At 35.2% G+C, this 24,275-nt stretch overlaps 1 long non-coding RNA gene across 2 annotated transcripts; it reads right to left on the reverse strand.

The window, feature by feature from the left end:
• Positions 1-1,647: 1,647 nt before the first annotated feature.
• On the reverse strand, positions 1,648-11,974 carry LOC110732156. Of its 2 annotated transcripts, none has more exons than XR_002513449.1 (9): positions 11,555-11,974; positions 11,217-11,439; positions 4,686-4,997; positions 4,532-4,586; positions 4,208-4,427; positions 3,992-4,084; positions 3,798-3,907; positions 2,350-2,760; positions 1,648-1,964 (listed from the first exon to the last, which is right to left on the reverse strand). It is a non-coding gene; the product is annotated as an uncharacterized LOC110732156 (long non-coding RNA). The 2 variants fall into 2 exon arrangements; XR_002513448.1 differs by having other exon boundaries at positions 1,649-1,964; positions 11,217-11,436; positions 11,555-11,973.
• Positions 11,975-24,275: the final 12,301 nt, after the last annotated feature.

Below are 24,275 nucleotides of genomic sequence, written 5' to 3' on the forward strand. Positions count from 1 at the left end.
TACACCCTTTCAGGATCCATGAGATCGCTAACTCCATAGTGGTCTAGAACCATGACTGGATATTCAGGGATGAAGGTACAAATCCAACCTAAAACAGATTGAACCTGCCTTAAATATACGCCTCTACTTTATTTTTATCATATTCATGTGTTCTTTCTGAGTAACATGCAATCAATAGGTTAACCCTAAACCTATTTAATCTATGTTGGTTGAATATTAATGCACAAAAAAGTCTATTATTGGCGATCACTTGAATTATAATCAAATTAGCCTAAACAAGATTATTAATTATCCTATTAAACGTGATTACGAGTACAACTTCTCTTTAAAGATGCCCAAAAGATGTGATCAAGCAATAACAATGACAATATATCAAGCAACATAACAACAATCATCATCATCATCATCATTATAATCTCAATAAAGCGTAATAATATTAGCATGATCCTAGGCATGATACTAACAAGATTAATAACAAACCCTAGCATGTCACTACACAATAAAGATTAAAGCTTTATCCCTAACATGATACTAACATGATAGAAGAAATAGGAAGTAACATAAACATGAATACTATAAAGCAATAAATAACATCATAACATGATACTAAGAATTAACATAATCTAAGCATGCTTTGTATATCAAAAGAATAACAAAGTAATTACTTACTTGGATGCCTCGTATCTCTTTCTAATAACAAAATACACATGTTAGTATCTTCAAGGAAAATAATAAATAAAATAATTAAATTAAATGATTGAAATAGGAATTTGAGACCAAACCCTCAGAAATTATCAACCTTTAACGTCTAAGGCGTAAGCAACTTCGAACTTGGCTAGGTGTATCTAGAACTTGTGAATGCAGAATTTTGTATTTTGTAAAAAGGTGTAGAATGGCTTAAAAAGAGGGTAGAAAGAATAAGCTTCTAGCTTAAAAAGAGGGAAGAGAATAAAATTAGATGGTTGTTGATTCTGAATGAATGAAAGCAAGGAAATACGACCCCTATTTATAGAGACACTACAAGGAAAAAGCCTTTGGGCAACAAAAGAATTCGTCGCCCAAGCCTCAATTGTCGTCGCCCAAAGCATTGTGCAACAACTAGGAAGTCGTCGTGGGCTCGTTGCCCAAGGTCGACGCCCTTACAGTTTTGGACGACGACTTCATATGGCGTTGCCCATATATAAGTTAGGGCGACGGTGACATGCATTGCACATAATACTGTTTCAACTACGAGTTTTGATTTTGTTGCCTATAATAAGTGCCTTTATGTGCGACGATTGTGTGCTTCGTCGCCCATAATTACTTTTGGGTGACGATGTATATTGTTGCCCAATTTTCTTTTGGGCTACGAACGAGTGTTATTGTCACCAAAAAAGGCTGATTTGCAGTTTGTTAGAATATTATGGGAAAAAATATTATTGTCGCCCAAAACTATTTGGGGCAACAAACTGTCGTTTGTGTTGCCCAAACATACCGTGTAGCGCCAAATATATAGATAGGGGCAACAATATTGTTGTCACCCAATGTGATTTTGGGAAACCAAATTACATCTATGTTGCCCATATAGTCAGTATAATGCTAATTTCAAATTCTAATTGTAATGTGCATTACTTTTTGGTTACCATAAGACAATTTGGGGCAAAAATTGATATTTATTTTATTGTCCTATCGTTCTTGTAACTGAATTTCTCCAACCTGTTTTCACTTCACAATAATAATACTTGTACCCTAGTCCTGTATAATTACATTTCAAAGATAACTAATATGACAACTTTAAGAATTTTAATATGGCAATCATATTATAAATTAATTATTTCTCAAAATACAAGGAAAAAGCCTTTGGGAAAATACATTGGAAAATTATCGTAGTTAAACCCTATCTAATATTCATGATACCACTATTATATCCAAAATGCACAGGACATCCTCGATTTGTTAAGGAAAAACATCATGCTCCCTTGTTCCTGTAAGGTAATAAGACAAAAATAGGCATCAATACTTACAAAAAAAAATGTTACTACATTCCCATTAGTAGAGAGGAGTTCAAAGTTTCCAAACAATATATTTGGTTATCAAAACAAATTTTCCCCAAATTTAAAAATAAACAAAAGGAGCAAACTATTGGGAATAATGTATAATCATACCGCCACCTCCATTATCCTACACAAGTTTCCCACCAACACACTCCCTATCATCACCATTAAAAACAATTCATAGTTTCATACAATTACCAACAACATATGGTCATATAATCATACTATATACTGTAACAGAATTCTAGAGACAGAATCAGTGCATAGTATTAGTAGGACTTGATTCAAGCCCGGAAAGAAAGAAGAAGAATATTACCTCATTTCCTCAAAACATTTTTAGCATATCTTCTCTTAGTTTCTTTTCACGTTCAATGGCTTCCTTATTCATTCGAGAAAATTCTGCTTTGAGCTCCTCATTTGATGCTTTTAATTGTTCATTCGATGCTCTAAGCTCTTTATTTGATGCACTAAGTGTGTGAACTTGAGTAGCAAGTTGAACCCTTTCCATATCATCTCCTTGGGCTCTAACTTTGCAGGTGGTCGAGCTCCAAGACCAAGTCCTCTCCCATATCCAGATTTAGGTTTTAACACTTTCATATAAGCATCTTTTACACTGAGTGTGTCCTCGCCATCTTCTGCAATTTCAGTTTCATGAAGTCTTTTGAGTTCTTCATAGTTCTTTTCAGCATTTGGCTCCCAAGTAGTAGTCCCATCCTTTTTGTTATGCCTATTCAATTAAATAACCCCAAAAACATTACTGCATTATCAGGACTTTTCTAATGGAACACAAACAATATACAAATTAAAGCATTTGGTTTTATGCTAATTTCAGTCCTAATATAAGCACATATCAAGTATCAAGAGGTCAAACAACAAAGACTAAATGTCCTTTCGAGTCTAAATAAAGAAAAGAAGTCAAACAACCACATATTAGGAAGAGAGCATGAAGTAAATAAAGTACTTAAAGCTTAGAACACATGTTGTCAAAAGATTCTAAACTCAAAAGAGTGCTTCATTATCCGATAAATTCAACATTCTGAAGGACCTAATCCTGTGCAAAAAGTTAGTCTTCCCCCCTTTCTGTCAATTGTTTTCATGGTAAATAATTATCTATTTCTCAATCTGATTCCCAATTTAGCTGTGAAAACACATTATAAAATATTAATAAAATTTTTTTTAAAAAAATAAGGCCATCAAATTATACAGTAATGAGTGCGTAGGGGTCAATAAGAAGAGATTGTTTCAAATCCTGTTTGAGTATCCCAAGACAATGCCCAAACACAAGCATAAACCAAGTTATGATTGACACAGATACACTTTTGGCAGAAATATAATACAAACTAAAATCTGGACTCAGAAATTAAAAGATTATAAAATAAGGTCTAACCTCTTGATCACTTTTCCAATGGAACACAAACAATATACAAAGCAGTTGGTTTTATGCTAATTTCAGTCCTAATTTCAGTCCTGATATAATACAAATGCATAGTGAAATAAAGGCATCAGTTGTATAAAAATATCAGACTTGTTGCCAAGGGGTGGAAAATCAGTATGCATCACCAGGTATTAAAACAATATACAAAGCAGTTTGTTTTATGCTAATTTCAGTCCTAATTTCAGTCCTGATATAATACAAATGCATATGTATAAAAATATAAGACTTGTTGCCAAGGGGTGGAAAATCAGTATGCATCACCAGGTATTAAAACAATCCTTAAAAAAATGTTCATTGCGCTCTGTTAAAAAATAATTGAATAAACATACTTTTTGGTCTTCTCATATAATCTCACGTAGATGGGATCTTGTTGTTGTTGTACTTCAGCATGTTCGGATGGCTCTTCATCTTGAGTGGAGACATTTGGTGGCTCATTAAGCTGCATATGAAAAAATAAATGAATATCCAAATGAATAATGTTTAATTAATATAGTTTTGTAATTGAAAAGCCAAAAAACCACACCAGATCAAAGAATATTCGTGCTGTAGACTTTGCTCCATTGGCCGGTGTTTCAGTCAACTTTAGTTTATTTGCAGTGTTTACTTTGCTAATGGCCTATAAGTTGAACAAGTTAGTCAATGTAACATAATAGCAACGATATTGAATAAATTAGAAATTAATTGTATGAAAAGGTGTAGCACGTTACCATCCAAAAAAAGGGGGGGGGGGGCACATTACCGCTTGTTTTGGGGAACTCCAATACTCATAAACCAACCAATCCCATTGTGTCGGATCAATAGTTGGAGGTCTATTTTCTCTAGCCTATGCCTTAGTTTTGCCTCCATAGTATTTTTCCTTTAGTCTAAACCTCCAATGCCTATATAGGATAGAGCATTGAAAGCTCAATGCATCAATCGCGTCAGCACCACCAACCTTTTCATGTAAAATTGTATTTTCCCTAGTAAATCATCATTTAAAATACAACACACAAAATATATAGTTAGTAAACTTATCTAATAATATAAAACTTCAACAATTATGTTACATAAAACTCTAACTCACCAAAATCTTGTCATACAAACTTTGCTTTGCAGAAGAATCCATTTTAGCCCAATTTCTGCCAACAAAATAAATAAAAATCATAAATCACATAGATGTGCTCATTAAAACATGTATGTTAGATAAGTGAAATTAATTTTAGCAAGCTTAGACATACAATGCATCTAAAGGACAAAACTCTTCGACCCAATTGCTACAATCACATATGAACTCATTTGCCTTTTCACCAACCACAGGTCGAAGCTCATCCATGAAAGTTATTATAATTTTTTCGTCTAGATTTTTTGTCCTTTTAGAAGCATATTTTAAGCCCCTGGTAAGACCACGCCTCTTACGATCTGGATATTTTTTTCCAAGCTCAGCTTGGTCAATCCTTCGCTGCTCACGATAAGTCAACCTTGGTGGTGGTTGTTGAATCTCATTTTCTTGTTGATTTTGCTCCAATGATGTTGGTATGATTGACATTTTCCTACAAAAAATTCATGTCAAATGTATTCAACGTAAATAAATTAATTGTAGAAGAAATCATTTGAATAAGAAAAGATAGGTAATTAAAAATTAGTATGCTTACTAGTTTTGATAATAAATTTAACTACGATATAAATATGTATACATATATTTAAATAAACAAATTAAAAGACAAATATATCAGCACTAACACTCTAATCATGCATATTATTAATCAATTTATAGTGAATAATGAAAAACAATAAATAAATAAAAAGCAATAAGGAGTTGTTTAGATAGTTTCAACTTTATATAGTTTCTTCCCTCTTAGGGCTTTGCTTTAAAAAAACAAGAAAAAAAAACTGTTTAGATAGTATTAACTATATAAATGAAATTACTGAATCTTTATATTTATGAATTGTGATGCCTTCCTGCTTCCAATCAACTCTTCAATCATTGTAAAGCAGCCATAATGATACTAATTAATCATTAAAATAATAATTGTATAGAAACAAAATTCTACTTACTAGTATATATATCTTATAAATTAATACCAGTTTTAATGCACCAACTACGTTATTCAATAGAACTATCACTTTCATATTCATCGTCTTTAAGATCGCCATCAAGCGCATGCAAAGTAGATTCCATATCAGAGAGCTCCTCCTCCTCCTCCTCCTCATCCTCATTAATAAAATCATTTCCTTGGTTGATGTCAGCGTGTACAACTTCAAATTCAACATCAATTCTAACTAAATTAATGTCTTCATCATCTCTATCTTCATAGTTAGTTACTGGTGGTGCCACATGATCCCACAATGATTCATTTTCAAAAGTATCTTCATCATTAGGGAAATCAAAGAAGTTTCGTGGATTTGCCTTGATTACATAACTCCAATTTGGTTCATTATGAGCGGGTACATAGAAAACTTGCTTAATTTGAGAAGCTAAAGCAAATGACTCATTAGTTTTTAGCTTTCGAGTGACATTGATGAGCACTGCTTCTAAATTGTCTTTTTTAATCCCTCTCCCCTCACTAAACACATCAAACCACTTGCATTTAAACAGAACAACTTTGGGACTTGTTCGATTTTTTAAGGCACCATACTCTAGCACAATAACCTCCTCTAAAATCCCATAAAAAATAATTTCTCCACTTTCATAGTCGCCTTTCACAACTACACCACTATTTTGAGTTTTATGATTTCTTTGCCTTTTTTTGGAGTGAAATCTAAACCCATTAATGACATATCCATCAAAAGTCACAACACGTTTCATAGGTCCTCGTGCTAAACACAATAACTCTTCTGTAATCCGTTCATCCCCAACTTTCCAAAGCTTAACAATCTGTTATTCACATGTAATAAGACAACAATAAAGAAAAGGAGAAAAAATATAATAGGAAAAAAGAAGTACGCGCTTACTTACCCTATTTTTAAACCACTTGCAAAAGTCAATCTTCGAAAGACTCCTATCATTTTCATACTCACTAAACATAGAAATTAAAGTATTAATTAGTCTACTATATATATATTTTTTAATATTTTTTTACATCACTTGAAATAACTTACTCTAGAAAAGGTTGTGCTTCATCACAATTTTTTAGAACATATAATTGAGCTTAGCTTCGTTCCATTCTTCAAAATTCAACTGCTTTAGATTTGTCTTCCCTAAAGACTTGCCCATTATAGAGAAAACCGACATGCTATGGGGTTGTTGATGGTCAATGTCGTCATTTCGATCTAGACGGTTAAATTGTGTCTCAATCTTAGACATATATCTAGAGCAAAATGTCAGACATTCCATTTCAATGTACCCATTAGCAATTGAAGCTTCGGGGTGAGCTTTGTTTCGAACATATGATTTAAATGTCCTCATTACCCTTAAAAAAAAGTATTGTTATAATGTATGTATTTATATATGTAGGTAATTAAAAACTACCATTACCAGTTACTTACCTTTCAAAGCAATACATCCACTGATAATGCACAGGGCTAGCCATCCTAGCTTTAGTGGCTAAGTGCATTGGAAGATGTATCATCACATCAAAAAACGCAGGAACAAATATACGTTCTAACTTCCACAAGGTGAGTGCAATGTTTGATTCCATTTGCTTTAAGTCGGGAACCTTCAAAGTTTTTGAGCATAATTGCTTAAAAAATGAATTGAGCTCCCTTAAAGGTTCCAAAACCTTCTCATGTATGACACCCTTAAAGGCAGGCGTGAGCAAATCTTGCATGAAAACATGGTAATCATGAGTTTTCTTTCCCATGATCTTTCCATCTTGCAAAGAAGTACACCGCGATATATTTGAAGCATAAGCATCTGGAAAAACCAGTAGACAGAAAGGTAACTATTTTCCTCCGTTCATTCAAAGTTAGGTTGTAAGATGCTGGAGGGATTTTCCACTTTTTATCTCCTAAAGATGTTGCACATAGCTGACTATGCATCTTCATACTATCTAAATTCAATCGAGCATTTAAGGTTTCTTTGTTCTTTCCTGATAAATCAAGTAGTGTGCCTAATATGCTTTCACATACATTTTTTTCAGTATGCAAAACATCTAAGTTATGTCGCACTAAAAGATGCCTCCAATATGGAGGTTGAAAGAAACAACTTTCCTTCTTCCACTGATGCACGATGTACTGTTCGCCTTTTTTCGTTTTTTAGTAACACCTTTTCCAAACTCCACATTTGAATAGCCACTTAATTGTTCTAAAACATCATGTCCTGTAAGTGGAGTAGGAGGAGGACCCCGTTTGACTTTCCCACCAAATGCACTCCTATTACGTCTCCATTTGTGCTCTGGCTCTAAAAACACTCGATTATCCATATAACAATATTTGTGCCAATGTTTTAACCAAAATGATCGTGTATCTTTATGACAATAAGGACATGCAAGTTTCCCTTTAGTGCTCCAACCAGAAAGATTAGCATAAGATGGAAAGTCACTAATAGTCCACATCAACACTGCTCGCATATTAAAAGTGTGCTTGGTATGAGCATCAAAAGTTTTCACTCCTATCTCCCACAATTCTTTAAGTTGATTTAGGACCAGGAATTAGCAAAGATAAGATCATGTTGTCACTTTTCATGCACATCCAAGGAGGTAAATTATATGGCACTAACATCACTGGCCAAATGCTATATCTTCTGCTCATGTTAGCCTCGGGATTAAATCCATCACTTGCTAAACCCAAGCGTATATTACGAGCATCAGCATCAAATTCTGGACATAGGTTATCCAATGACTTCCATGCTTCTGAATCAGCTGAGTGCCTCATTACCTCATCATTTGGGCGTTCATCCTTATGCCATCGCATATGCTTTGCTAATTTTGAGGACACAAACATTCTTTGCAACCTTGGAATAAGAGGAAAATGACGTAAAACTAATTGAGGAATTCGAGTTTTTTTTCCAGCAACACCTTCGTCACCTTCATCCCCTGTAGATACATCACCACCTTGCACAACTTTGTCCTTTCATCTAGGAACCAAGCATTTAGGGCACTTTTCTTCATTTGCAAACTCCTTTCGAAACAAAATGCAATGGTTTACACAAGCATCAATCTTTATATAATCTAATCCTAGTGCTTTTGTATATTTTTTTGATTCATAAGAATTTGCTGGAAACTTTTTATCATGATTAAATGCCCTATGCAATGCACTCAATAACATTGAAAAAGACTTATCACTCCACTTGTTACTAACTTTGATGTGTAGTAATGTGACAAGAAACTCCAATCTCTTAAAGGTCTTGCACCCTGAATACAACTCGGACTCTATATCATCAAGTAACGTCATGAACTCCTTATTAGGGGTTTCATCATTGCAACTACTAGAACCAAACTCCATGGTGTTACCACTATCAATGGGAACTTCAGAAGTTGTAGTATTATTATTCCGTGCATTTGTTGCATCAAAAACTAAAGGAGCCATTTCATCAAAAGGCATTTCATCCTCTTCGTCGTCTGAGACCTCTATTGTGTTCTCATCATTTTCATTATTATCATCTTGTTTATCATTTTCTCCGTGACTCACCCATGGGTTATAACTATTGTCTATACCATATACTAGTAAGTGACATTGCATAGTTTCTGATCTTGGGCCATCATTAATCAACAGTTCAAAAACAGACATTTTACTAATGTACTGTCATTTTTTTCTTTAAAAGCAAATTCTAAAAACTCATCAACCCCTTCTCTATACTCTGGTTTTTGCCTATCCTTTATACCATTGTGGTTCATCCAAGTTTGATCTCTATTCATTCTTGAAATGAAAATAAAAGAAAAACTTTAACAAATTGAATGTAAGAAAATTAAATGGTCAAGTACACAGCTAATCAATTATATGATTATGTCACATAAGTGTTATGGATCACCATAGTCCGATCCCCTAACTGGATTATTACCCATGTTTATCCAAACAATCAAATTAAAATTAATGAAAGCTTTTAAAACAGAATTAATGAACAACCTAAAAGGACATTTGTGGGGCACCATATATCCAAATTATACCTTTGCTAACCTTTTAAAAGGAGGATAAAAATCAACAGAAACAATTAGGACCAAAAAATTCACCGAATTCTGGTTTTAAAATCAATGAAAATTTTGTAATTCAATACATCATGATTAATCTACAAAACCAATAATACAAGGATAATTCACAGAAATTATAAATTAAAAACCATAATTCAAGAGATAACAAATAATTAGTAACTACATAAAACCTTCATCTACTTGTATTCGTATATATTGATCAAAATAATATACTAAATTTCATAAATAATGAACAAAGCTTGTTGTACGTGCAATAGTAGGAAGATAGCTACTTGATATGATTATGCATGCTAATAATAAAACTTGCATAAATTAATGCACTATGGTGGAAAGTATTATATTCTTTGTAAAACAAGGCATATTCCTTCCAGAGACCCGAGACTTCAGAGCCAAAAGCAAGAATCAAGGTTGTTTACTACTCCGTAGTAAGTATATATGACTAAGAATCAAGGTTGTTTCCTGATGATATGTTTGTAATATCGTACTTTTAATTTGTTGGCTTTCCCTGCCTCTCTTAGTCATGTTTCTGGGGTTTATTCAGAATGTTGTTTAAATCAAAGTTGTAACTTGCTTTGCATTTTTTTTTTGTCTGTTTATTAGTCTACATTTGAGTGCCCCTGGTTTGTCCTCCCTTTTTTTAATTTCCTATCATTAATTCTTCTTAAGAATTCTCTCTATACTGGGTGAAACTTGTGAAAGGCAGTAATATTGTTTGGCTTTTATGGTTCTAATACAGTAGTTTGTCATTTTTAGTAATCAGGGAATAACTAAGATTATGTATTGCACCAATTGCTTCATATGAACTTCAAGAAATAATGAACAAATTACAACTACGTTATACAAAGCAACTACTACTATTACATCACATTTATACGAATTCAATTACTCTATTTTAGCCCAACCATACAAAACACCCACAACTATAAAGAGTATACAAAAACCCAAAATTCATCATCTTCAACCGAAAAAAAAAATCGAAATTAAACACTAATAAAATGGAGCAACAAATATATTAGAGCTTTTAAAGGGAAGATCAAGCGACAAATTTCGTTTAAATAATAATATCACAAGTTATTAAATTGATTTAATTGGGTATTGAATGAATTTTTTGATTGAAAATTTTGGGTTTTTTTGTTGAAAGAGAGGAGAACGAAATGCATAAAAGAGAGAGGATGGTTGAATGAAGTTGAATTTAGCAACCAATGAAGGGTCTTCAGGACAATCAAACTCGGGTTATATAGCATCTCCGTCGATAATACATGATCAAGTCATTACCAGATCAGTTTATGATCGTTTAAATTTATACTTCAAAATTTAAAGTTCCCTAAATTATATGTCAGATTAGTTTTCGTTAATTGAGTTAAGTTGGTTCAAATTCAATCAGATTCATTCATACCAAAGCCAATTCCAGTCACTACAAGTTCACATCATAATCAAACTTTGGATCAGATTCTAATCAAGTTCGAATCAATCCAATTTCCAAAATTCAAACACAAATCCAATTCAATTTCACAAATCAAACAAAAAAAAAACTAAAAACTACGAATTTATATAAATTCAGACTCCAATTCTCCAACCAACAACAAAAGAAAAAATACAATCATAAACATTCAACTCATAAACAATTATTCAAAACCCTAAATTAAATCACAAAATCTAAGAAATCATGAGAATCCGACAAACCTGAGCAACAGCAGAGGAAGGGGTGATGTAATTGAAAGAGGATTGAACAGCGCCGGAATCACCGGAACTAAGGGCGGTTTGAACGAATTTCCTCTGAAGATCGAAGGTGGAATCGGCGAGAGAGGTTGGGTAACCAACCTGCGGCCTCTCTGCCGTCAATGCCTCAACCTTAAACTCGTAGTTACCGCTGTTGATTGCTTTGAATTTGAACCGCCCGTCACTGCTACCTCACATACATATTCAATAAGTTAGGGTTTATGGCTGAATTTACGGATGAATTAGCAAAAGAAATACTGAATTTCACAAAGCAATGCAAAAATAGAGAACGGAAGAACTACCTCTTCAATGGCTGCTTTCGTTTTGATCAGAGCAAAGAGAAGGGAATTTTTTTTTTTTTTTTGTTGAACGGCTGAGAAGGGAAATTGGTTTGATTGTGGGTAAAGGGTGAATTCTTTAAGCAGTAGAGCAGTACTGAAATATTTCGATCATCACTATTCTTATGAATTTTTTTGGGGGGAATTTCAATGAAAGCGGTATATTTGTCCGCCAAATTTTTAGTGGGATTTGGGCAACCAAATAAAATACCACTCAGCTTAATTTAATAAAAATAGACAACGAAATAAGTTATTTGTGGCCCAACTATGATAATAGGCAACCAAGTTATATTTCGTGGCCCAAAAAAATAATTAAAGGGCTACACATCCCATGTTTCGTTGCACATATATCTGTATAGGGCAACAAAGACATAACTTGTTGCCCATAATTTTTTTTTTGGGCAACACATTTAATCTCGTCGCACAAAATATCAACAATGTGCAACGAAAGGAAATTTCGTTGCCCTTATTAAACGCAACCGTCGCCCAAAAAGCTTTTTCTTGTAGTGAGAAAATAGTCCGAAAACGATAGAAAAGTGTTAGAATTCGAATTGGAGTAAAATTGGTTCTGGCGCAGAGCTGTTGCGCGCAACAGTGTCTGTCGCAAAATGATAGGGATCATGCATGGCGACAGGCTCTATCGTTTGACGACAAGGCTGTCGTTTGGCGCTAGGACAATTTTCTGCTAGAACACAACAAGAGAAATAAGGTAAGAAAATGGAGAAAGAGAGAGAAAGAAAACGGTGCGCTTAAAAGAAGGGGGCAGTAGGGGGGGCGCCCGCGCGGCTGGGCGGTGCACTCACGCCATGGTCGTGCACGCCCGCGCCCTCCCATGTCTTTTGCTCCCTGGAAACTCTCTTGTGCACACATTGGTGGACACAAGATACATGCTCATGATGTACTAGGCAGTCGCTAAACAGCTTGACGGTGGGTTGAACACCACATTTTCATGAACCCATCCAGCTTTAATTCTTATTAATGCCACCAAGTACTTAAATTTAACACTTCATCCTCAAATTTGGTACAAAAATTGTTGGAAACCTTATTTCTATTTAATCAAAAACAACCTAAAACACAATCAAGAAAGAAAATCAATTAGATTAAAAGCATCAAAAAGGAAAAATAAAATCAAAGAAAATAGAAAAGAAAGTTAGAAATTCGGGTTGCCTCCCGAGAAGCGCTTGTTATACTCATTAGCTTGACATTCGCCACCCTTCAAGGTTGGTCATAGAGGTCATATCATGAATGACTCCGGCGAAAAATCCATCATAGTAACGCTTGAGTCTATGGCCATTGACTTTGAAAGACTTTGAGAAACCCAAAGGAGAGACTTTTATAGCCCCGTTGGGGAAAACCTTTTGAACCACAAAAGGACCACTGGAACGAGACAATAACTTTCCGGGAAATAATCTCATCCTTGAATTGTAAAGGAGCTCCTTATCACCAAATCCTTATTCTCAATAAGCTTATCATGCACCTCCTTTGTACAAGATTTGTACATGCTTGCACAATCATATGCATCGAAATGAAGTTCTTCCAACTCATGGAGATCAAGCCAACGTTGCTCAGCCACACTTGCCAAATCAAAATTGATTTTCTTAATAGCCCAATGAGTACAATGCTCAAGCTCAACCGGAAGATGACAAGACTTCCCATAAACCAACCGGTAAGGAGTGGTGCCAATAGGAGTCTTAAAGGCCGTTCTATATGCCCATAAAGCATTATCAAGATTGTCCGACCAATCTTTCCTATTTCTTGCAACCGTCTTCTCAAGAATCAATTTGATTAGATGATTAGACTCCTCAGCTTGTCTACTAGTTTGAGGATGATAGGGAAGTCCAAAACGTTGATTAACTCCATACTTCTTTAACATCTTGCGCAAGGCACTATGCACAAAATGAGAACCATTATCACTTATGACCGCCTTGGCAATACCGAATCTTGGGAACATTATCTTCTTGAACCTCTTCGTTGCTACCTTATGATCGTTTGTTAGTGAAGCAATGGATTCAACCCATTTTGACACATAATCAACGGCAACACGTATATATTGATTCCCATATGAGGAAGGGAAAGGACCCATGAAACCCCATGCATCAAAAACTTCCAACTCTAGGATGGGTTGTTGGGGCATCTCATTACTCATTGAAATATTTCCGGTTATTTGGCACTGGTCACAACTCTTGACAAATGCTCAAGTATTCTTGAAGAGATTTGGCCACCACAATCCACATTGAAGTACCTTGGAAGCCGTCCTAGGAACACCCATGTGACCACCACTAGGATCCGAGTGGCACATCTTCAACACACTAGGAATCTCCTTAGTTGGCGCACATCGACGCAACAAACCATCAACACCTCTCTTGTACAAGATTGGTTCATCCTACACATAATGCCTAGCCTCCCTCTTAAGCTTCTTTCTTTGATTCTTAGTAAATGAAGGAGGAAACTCCCCACAAGCAAGATAATTAACCAAATCGGAAAACCATGGGAGTTCCTTCATATCTATAGCTTACAAAGAATCATCCAACATTCTATCTTCAATAGGAGACCCATCGTCTTGAACTTGAAAATCCTCAAGTCTAGATAAATGATCCGCAACCACATTTTCCGTTCGTTTCTTATCTCTAATTTCAAGGACAAAAGTTTGAAGCTCAAGAACCCAACAAATCAACCTTGGCTTTGATTCCTTCTTCCCAAAAAGAGAATTTAGGGTCGCAGGATCGGTGAAAATAATTGTCTTGGACCCTAACAAATAGCAACGAAAATTTCAAAATCATGAACAATTGCCATGAACTCCTTATACGTTGTTGTAACTACAAAAAAATGAGAATAGGCTACACTTAAGATTGCAACACTTACAGAAAAAGTAATCTCTTAATAATCTAATGCAACAATATTTTTTTGTTACCATGAACTAAAGTAACAAAAAAAATGTTGCTCTAGACTATATAAGGCAACAGTCACTTAAAGTGTTACCTTTTTCTTGTCTATGACAAAAAACATAATAATTATTGCATGAAAAGATAACAATAACAAAACTATTGTTTGAAAATGTAACATTAATATCTATGTTGCGATCTATGGCAACATTTTTATTAACAAGACAACATAATATATATATATATATAGTTCGGTGGAGTTGGTGGAGAACTCACTTTATGACTTTAAGGTCCCAAGTTCGAACCCTACTAAATGCTTGGGAGTGGCAATATTTAGAAACATTTTTGAATTATCTCCTTAGATGGCAACTTTTTTTATTTTTTGTCTTTGTAAAAGTGTTGCCTTATGTATCATTTTTCCTTGGCTTTCAAAATTGTTGCATTTGAATAAAAATGTGTTGCCTTATGAATAGACAACGGGGACATATATTACTCCTTATATGTGTTGCCTTAGCTACAAGGCAACACTTTTTTTATATTAGGCAATGGTTTTGCACTGTTACCTTTGCTTTATTTTGTTTTAGATATGTAGTTCCTTTAAGCACCATTAAGAGTCTTCGACATGTAATAGATGACATGAAGCTTCTTATCAACTCTTTGACCTAATACACCCCCAATGACCGTAACACAAGCATCACACATCAATTTAAAAGGCAAATCCCACCTACGGGCTTGGACAATGGGAGTAGTGATCAAAGCTTTCTTCAATTTGTTGAATGCATCCAAACATTTGTTATCAAACACAAACTCAACATCCTTTTGAAGAAGATCATTGAGAGGCTTCGATATGAGGGAAAAGTCTTTGATATCTATAAAACCCGACATGTCCCAAGAATGATCTCACACCTTTCACATTAACCGGAGGTGGCAACTTCTCAATAACCTTAATATTTGCCTTGTCTACCTCTATGCCTTTGTGAAAAATCTTATGCCCAAGGACTATGCCTTCCTCAACCATAAAGTGACACTTCTCCCAATTAAATACCAAATTTACCTTCTCACACCTAGCCAAACATTTCTCAAGATTTTCAAGGCATGTCTCAAAGGAACTCCGTCTAAGGAGAATTCATCCATAAATACTTCCATATCCTCTTCCAACATATCCCCAAAGATACTCATCATACATCATTGAAATGTTTCGGGAGCATTACAAAGTCCGAATGGCATTCTCCTATAAGCAAAGTTACCATATGGGCAAGTAAACGTAGTTTTCTCTTGGTCATCAGGGTGAATAGGGATTTGGAAAAACCCCGAAAAACCATCACAAAAACAATTATACTTGTGCCTTGTTAGTCTTTCTAGCATTTGATCAATGAAAGGAAGAGGAAAGTGAACTTTCTTGGTGGAAGTGTTTAGACGTATATAGTCTATACACATTTGCCAACCCGTGACCGTCCTCATCGGGATAAGCTCACCTTATTCATTTTTGACGATGGTCATGCCCCCCTTCTTTGGAACAACAAGAACGGGAGAGACCTACCTAGAGCTTGAGATGGGGAATAAAATTTCCACATCTACAAGCTTAGTAATCTCTTTCTTTCTTTACCTCCCCCATTTGGGGATATAGTTTCCGTTATCGCTCAATAGAAGGAAGACCACCCTCCTCAAGGGTTATGTGGTGCGTACATAAAGCAGGGCTTATACCCTTTAGGTCATCAATGGTATATCCCAAAGCACCTTGGTGCCTTCTTAAAACACCACATAACTCATGAGCTTGGCTCTTGCTCAAAGATACACTAACAATCACGAGATAAGTAGAACTTGGGCCTAAGAATTCATATCTAAGGTGTGATGTTAGAGGTTTGAGCTCTACTGTGGGAACACCTTTACCTTCTTTGGTTAAACCGCTTGCAAAACCTCTTTCCTTGAAATATTCATGCACATTATCTCATCACCTCCTTCCAAGATTTCATTAATGACTCGTTCAAGGAATGCCATTTCCTTGCCATGCTCACCTATCTTTTCTTTTTTCAACAAAACACACTGAAGAGGTTCATTAGAGGCGAGCAAGTGCTCATGCATGGAATTCACAATGTCATCTAAAATTTCGATTCTCATATAATTCTCTAATGTAGAAGAAGGGTATTGCATACTCTCATTCAAATCAAAATCAATATCTTCTTTCCCACCTTAAGAGAAATTTAAGCACTCTTGACATTAATCATAGCTCCTGATGTTGCAAGGAAGGGTCTACCAAGAATGATGGGATATTAGAATCTTCGTCATGTCAAGCACAACAAAATCTATCGGGATCACGAAATTTCCTACCCTTCAGGGAATATCTTCTACCTTACCTTTTGGGATTTTAATGGATCTATCGGCTAATTGTAAGGTTATGTTGGTAGGTGAGAGTTCTCCTAGGTCAAGTCTTTGATAGACCGAGTATGGCATAAGGCTAATGACGTAGGTAAAACGTAGGTCGTTATCTAATCTTCCCTAGAGCCAAAAAAATTTATAAACACTTAACAAACCTAAATACGAGTATAAAGGTAAGTCAAGGGTCGAACCCAAAGGAACAGTAATGTTCAAGCACTCTCAATTATGCGCCTAAGATAGGTCGAAATCGAAGGTAAGAGGTAACACTAACAACAAACAAAACAAACAACCAAACAAAGTAACACAAGGGATGGGGATCAACAAGTAATCATGACAATTGCAACAACATGAGAAGAGCGTGCCAATTAAAGGTTGTGAAGACTAATATAAGAGTTATCAATTGGAATAAAAAAGCTATCTTCTAATTGTTAAGTTAGGGTTCACTATGAATAACAAACTAAGAGAATCACAATCCAAACCAATCAATAATTGCAGTTCCTAAATCAATTGGTCGTGTCATTAGTAATTACAATGCAATCTAGCATAATTCTTAAGGCCTAATAGAATTTCACACATGAGAACCTTCATTAATCACTTTAATCTCAACAATTAATCAACGCAATTCCCAAATTTATCACAATCAATCAATCATACAAGTTTCACCAAATTCCTAGCCAAACAACTACTTAAAATCTATCAACAAACAATTAAAGAAATCTAGAATCAACAAAATATCAAGAACAATTTCACCATCAAGAATCAAACATCAAAATTAAACAAACATGAAATCAAACAAAGCAATAAAGAGGAGAGAGAATGAGAAATCCTCATTGATTGATAATGGAGATCTTCAATACAATTGTCATCTTGAATCTTCATTCTCTTAAATAACCATTGAAATCCCTCACTTTTTCTTTCTAAAAACTACTTCAAAAACTAGCCCTAGATCTAGAGAGAGAAGTTCTCAACTAAGCTAAAATATATGAGATCTAAATTTGGATTCTAATTGTCCTAAAAGATTTTCTTCTCAATTTTACACCAAAAATGGGTATTTATATTCACAAGGTAAAAAAGGGCAAATAAAAGAAAAGAAAATAAAAGAAAAGAAGTGAAAAAGAAAGAAAATAAGAAATGAGAAATAAGGCCCCGTTTGGTTTAATGTAAAACATTTTCAATGGAAAATTAGTTTTCATGAAAACATATTTTCAAGGAAAAACACAATTGCAAATTAGTTTTCCTTTGTTTGGTTGCATACAAGAAAAATAAAAAATAAGAGTGGAAATGTAAGGATGAATGAGAGGGAAGTAAAAAAAGAGGTAAGGAGGAGAGAGGAAAATATGGCTTCCCTTGTTTTTTGAAGGAAAATGTTTTCCATCATTAAGGATGGAATTTTCCACCCTTGAAAAATTGTTTTCCCTTCCTTAACAAACCAAACAAAGGAAAATGGGAAAAAAAAATGAAAAATTCATTTTCCATGAAAACCTTTTACATCAAACCAAACAGGGCCTAAAAGAAAAATCAAAAAGGAAAATGCAAGTAAATTAATATAATAAAAGAAAAAGAAAACAAAACAAAAGAAAGTTTCATCAGCTTCGACCTTCGATATTACAGCTGCTCTTATTATGGGAAATAATCCCATGCTACGCACATCATTACCGATCATTCACATCACAACCGCCCGATCATCAAGTTAATCAAGATAAACGGACAAAAAACAAGCCCAGCAGTGCGAACGCACTTATGGGTCTTCACGCACGCACCGTAATCATGGGCTGCTAGCTGGTGAAGGAGGTAATTGTGGTTGCGGCTGGTCGGCGGTGTACTACGGCTGATGAGGTGGTTTGATGACGGTGGTTGGTGAGTGGCTGGAGACGTTGGTTGCGGCTGTTGTTAGAGTTGTAATTGCTGCTCGTATGTTGTAATTTTGTGGCTGATTTGTGCGGTTGTTATTGGAGCAGAGGAAATGCAAGGAGCTGCGGTTTGCGTGGAGTTGCTGCTTGTATGGTGGCACAATAAGGGTGGTTAGGTGTGGCTGTAATGAGGTGCAAAGGTGGTGGAGATTGGAGGTAATTGGTGGCTGGTTTGGTGATTATTGCGGGAGCAGGGGAAGCAGGGAATTGCATGAGAAGGTGTGGTGCGCTCGTCTGTGCTCTTGACCATCAACCTCATGTGATGCCAACGAGCAAGGTAGCCCAAAATGAGCAAATTGACTTGATTATTCAGTTACAAAACACAAATAAAACTAAGGGAGAAAACATACAAAAATAAAAACTACGAATTGTCATCTAAAAATATGAAAAACTCGCAAAAACTAATCGAGAACCAAAATGAATTATAAAAATGGAAAATAAAATAAAACTAAGAAAACTATATGAAAATAATGATAGAAAATATAGAAAATGTACCTAAATCTTATTCTTTTGAGTGCCATAAATAACGCTCATCATTCCCCCAAGCTAAACTTTTGCTCGTCCTCGATTTAAACAAAATGCAACCCAAGGGGAAATGATGACATTATTGAAGCAAACAAAGAAACAAGAAAACTAAAGAGGATGAGAATATACTCTAACTCACTTTCGTAGGAATCACTATCAATTTTAGCAACCAAGGACAAGCCATTTAAACCCCTAAATTGCTCTAGGGGATGAGTAATGCTCTCATTAGGGTTTCCTAAGAGAATAACCCATAACTCTCACAAACCAAACAAACAAGGCAAATTAGGAAAAACAATTAAAAAAGAAAAGGAAAGAAAACAAATGTTCATGAGTGGACTATTGCAAATGAACAAGCATAAATGGATACAATTCTTCCTAAACTAGTAAGGGAATCCACGTTTCAAGATATCTAAGGTTGATTGAATCATAGAACATGCTAAGTATAGAGAACTATTAGGACTCAATTCACTTTCATCTTAAAACATTTTTAGCACATTCTCCCACTTACCTTCAAATCTACTTTTAGCAAGCACCTCTATAGTTCCTCGAATGATCCGGAAAAAGAAATAGATTTGAGATTTCTCGGCGTCTCAACTATTGCATGCCGCTTTATAATCTTGAACAACATCTCCCTCCACCAACTAGTGACTCAACCACAAAGGTCAAAAGGTCTTGGAAATGGTTGTAATGTGGCGTGAAAGGTGAGGGTAAGCTAAAATTTTAAATTTGGTGGTGTAACCTAAATTGTGAAGAAAAGATTGGCCAAATCTCAACACCAAAACCAACTAAACACCAAACAAAAACACATCACTCCCAATCTTATTCAAAGGTAAGAATCACAAACATATGTACAAATTGCCTAAGAACGCTTCCCCCCAAGCTTGAACAAAGCATTGTCGTCAATGCTTAAAATAGGGAGAAAGACACTTACATCTATAATATTTTTGAACTTTCTTTGACTTATTTTTGGTTTTTGCCAAAGCTTTTGAATGTGCTTTTCTTTTCTCATTTTTTCAAATTTTTTATTTTTTTATTTTTTCATTGCACTTTATTGTCCTCGCCTCTTTTAAATATGGATGGCTTTTTCAACAATTGCCTTTGCTTTTTTTTCACAAAATATTTACAACACAAATTTTCTTTCATTATAAGAACCAAACAATCCATTTTGTTCCATAAAAACTCCAACATAAGAGACCAAATGTTTCACAAAAACCAACATGCACTAGTAGAAAAATTGCATTTGGCACCCCCCATATGGCACCAATTCAGCCCAAACCGGTGCCAAAAATCGGCCCAAAATTGGGCGGGTTTTTTAAAAAAGGGAAAAGGCGCCGGTTTGGACTGAACCGGTGCCTAAAAGTAAAAAGACACCGGTTTGAACTGGTGCCAATTGAACCGGAACCAATTCAAAAAAAAAACGCGGACTACATACTTCTTCTCCTTCCTCTCTTTCTCTTTCCCTTTCATTCCTTCTTCAATCCTTGCTGTTTCATTGGAGCTGGGTTTCGACCTTCAATCCTTCCTCTCTCTCCCTCCACCACAGCCGTCACCTTCACCGGCGGCCACCAGGGGTTTCGAAAATCGGTCGCGCGCCTTCAATCCTTCCCCTCTCTGTTTTCCCTTTCTTTCTCTTTCGAAAATAATCCACCTATTTGAAAAATCCTTCCACCGCCCTGAGGTTGCTCTACCACCTAGCCGCGCCACCCCCCTGAGGCTCCTCCACCATCGAGCCGCGCCACCAGCCTGAGTGTCCTCCTCCATTTGCCTTGAGTGCTAGCTAGCTGCTGCCCTAATTTTCTCCTCCACCACCTAGCTGCGCCACCCCCCTGAGGCTCCTCCACCACCGAGCCGCGCCACCGGCCTGAGGGTCACCACCGAGTCTCCTCCTTGTTGCTTCCCTAATTGTCTCAAGGTTTATTTTTAATTTTATGTAATTTTAACTTCTCAGGTTTCATAAAATCACTATATATGCCCTTTGATTTTAGGGTTTAAATTAGGTTATTATGAAATTTAGGATTTCATATTTTTGATGCAGTGGCTGTTTTGTGATGAGTGACTTAGTTTGCAACTTTAAATCTTCCCAATTATTGTGAAATTGAACCAATTTACTTGGTAATTGAGAAATGTTAAGTGTTAATGTTGCTGTTGCCTCTTATTATGGGTGTGTAATTGTTGGGTTTGTATTTAGTTTTAGTTTCCAATTCAAGTATTTGAGCTAGTGAGAATCTCTTATGCTGTGTCAATGGCAATATTGTTGACAACTCGATTTTATTGGCAATATTGCTCTGTTTAGTGATCTGTGTGAGTTTCTACAAAATAGAGCTTGATATTGTTTTATGAGAGTTTTTGAACTTGCTATGCATCATGGGTACCTTTTCCGGAAGCCTTCAACGACCTCTATTCACAGCTGCTGCTGTTGCCGTGGCATCTGTTTCAACTGATCTTCCGAACAAGTTAACGGATACCAAACAATCTGATCCTTCTGTTGCCTCAGAAACATTGGCTTCATCATCAGATTCATCACCCCATGACTCAGCTCACAGTTCAGGATTGTCATGGGTGTCTAACATTTAAGTTTCCAAGCTTGCAAGGTTGTCGTTTGTGACCATAATCCGGGTGCCAGTGCCTAATATAAACTGTCATCCAATACCAAATTCAAGCTGCAGTTTTGCTGGAAATTCAGTGGGTTCATCTCCCATTTTGGTTAACCTTTACCTGAACATATTCTTATCCCAGTCCAAGCGTGCAGAATGGTATACTTCAAAAGGCTTTCATGTAATCACCTTCACTTTTCCAATGTCTGAGGTTCTCAGCTACCAGGTTGGTGGGAAAGCTGAGCAGGATGTTGAGTTGCTTGTAAACCATCTTGCTGACTGGCTAGAAGAGGAGCATGGCAAGAACCTTGTTTTCCACACCTTCAGTAACACGGGTTGGTTAACGTAAGTCACCATCTCATTTTCTTGCTTACCTCGTTTATATTCTCAATTTGCTTGTTATTTTGCTAATTAGATGTTCTTATGTCACCTTAAATAGATACGGAGTTGCTCTGGAGAAGTTTCATACGCAGGACCCTTCTTTAATAGGGAGAATTAAAGGTTGTATCGTGGATTCAGCTCCAGTTGCATCCCCAGATCCTCAGGTAATTATGCTGAAAGTTTCTCTTTTTACATGTATGTATGGAAATCAAAATGTATATTTTTAGTTGCTTGGTGAGGGGAATTACTTATTTATATACTACTTTGAATGTCAATGGAAATTTATCAGCCTTTAGAATTATCGTGAGCCATTTTGTCACTCTACTTGTATGAGGATGTTTCTTCATGCCTTGAGCTCTTGGTTATTGAGCTGATTTCTCACTAGGTGCCAACTAACAATTCAAACGTGTATGCCAACAAGCGCCCAGCTATGACTGTTTTGTTTCGGGTGGTACCATTGGTGGGGACACCAACAGACCTCAGGCAACCCCTACAACAAATTTCACGCCAGCATCAGGAGGCAGCATCGGTGAGATACTCTGTCCACTCCTATGTGCATTACTTTCATGGTATGTTATTTCACGCCTTAGACACTTAATATTACCCAACAATGGCATGTTATGAGAAACAAAAAAGCTATTTCACAAGAAAGGTAGAAAATGGGCTGAATAGAAGTCATATGGGCCATGTTAGGGCCATTTTGTGTTAATATGCTCTTTTGATGTGATTTCTTTCCTTATACACCTATAACTAGATAATATTGACATGTTATGAGATAAATAAAGTTCATTTAGTAAGAAATGTAGGAAATGGGCAAAGTAAGGTCATATAGGCCATATTTGGGCCATTTTGGGTAAAAACCGTCATAAACCTTAACAAAATGCTATCCTATACAATTTTAGGGCTTACACACATACAACTATCCAATATTGACATGTTATGAGAAAGAAATAGTTCATTTGATAAGTAATGTAGAAAATGGGCTACATAGAAGTCATATAAGCCCTATTTGGGCCATGTTGAGTAAAATGCGTTGTTAAACTTCTTGAAATGCTATATTGATGTGATTTCTAGCCTTAGACACTTAATATTATCCAACAATGACATGTTATGAGAAACAAAAAGGCTATTTCACAAGAAAGGTAGAAAATGGGCTGAGTAGAAGTCATATGGGCCATATTAGAGCCATTTTGTGTTAATATGCTCTTTTGATGTGATTTCTTTCCTTATACACCTATAACTAGATAATATTGACATGTTATGAGATAAATAAAGTTCATTTAATAAGAAATGTAGGAAATGGGCAAAGTAAGGTCGTATAGGCCATATTCGGGCCATTTTGGGTAAAAACCGTCATAAACCTTAACAAAATGCTCTCCTATAAAATTTTAGGGCTTACACACATACAACTATCCAATATTGACATGTTATGAGAAAGAAATAGTTCATTTGATAAGTAATGTAGTAAATGGGTTATATAGAAGTCGTATAGGTAATATTTGATAAAATACATATTTTTTGCCTAATTAATTATTTTTAAAATAATGTTTTTGTATTTCAAGTTTTGCAAGGTCCAAAAGGATGGTCCGTTGACAATCAAGGAGCTTAATGAAGTTCGTGACATGTTGGAGTCTTTCATCACCTTCAACATGTAAATGACATGCATTGTAATTGTAAATTATAATTTATGTTAACTTTTGAACTATATATAACTTATTATTCATTATATATGTGTACTTACTATTATTTGTATATGTAAGCAACTATTTTTTTTTTTTTTTTGTATTGCATTTGGGAATATTTATATCTATATATATATATAATTGAATTCTTGTATCTAATATTATTTTTGTATATAATAATTAATAATATTATTATTAGTTATTATAATAATAAAATTATTAATTATTATATTTAATATAATTGCTGGAATTACAGGTTATTATTATTGCAGGTTTTTTTTAAAAAATATTATTGCACGATTGAAAAAAAAACGAAAAAAAAAAATTATACAAAA

The sequence above is a fragment of the Chenopodium quinoa genome, unplaced genomic scaffold, assembly GCF_001683475.1.
Source record: "Chenopodium quinoa cultivar QQ74 unplaced genomic scaffold, ASM168347v1, whole genome shotgun sequence".
Taxonomy (NCBI): domain Eukaryota; kingdom Viridiplantae; phylum Streptophyta; class Magnoliopsida; order Caryophyllales; family Amaranthaceae; genus Chenopodium; species Chenopodium quinoa.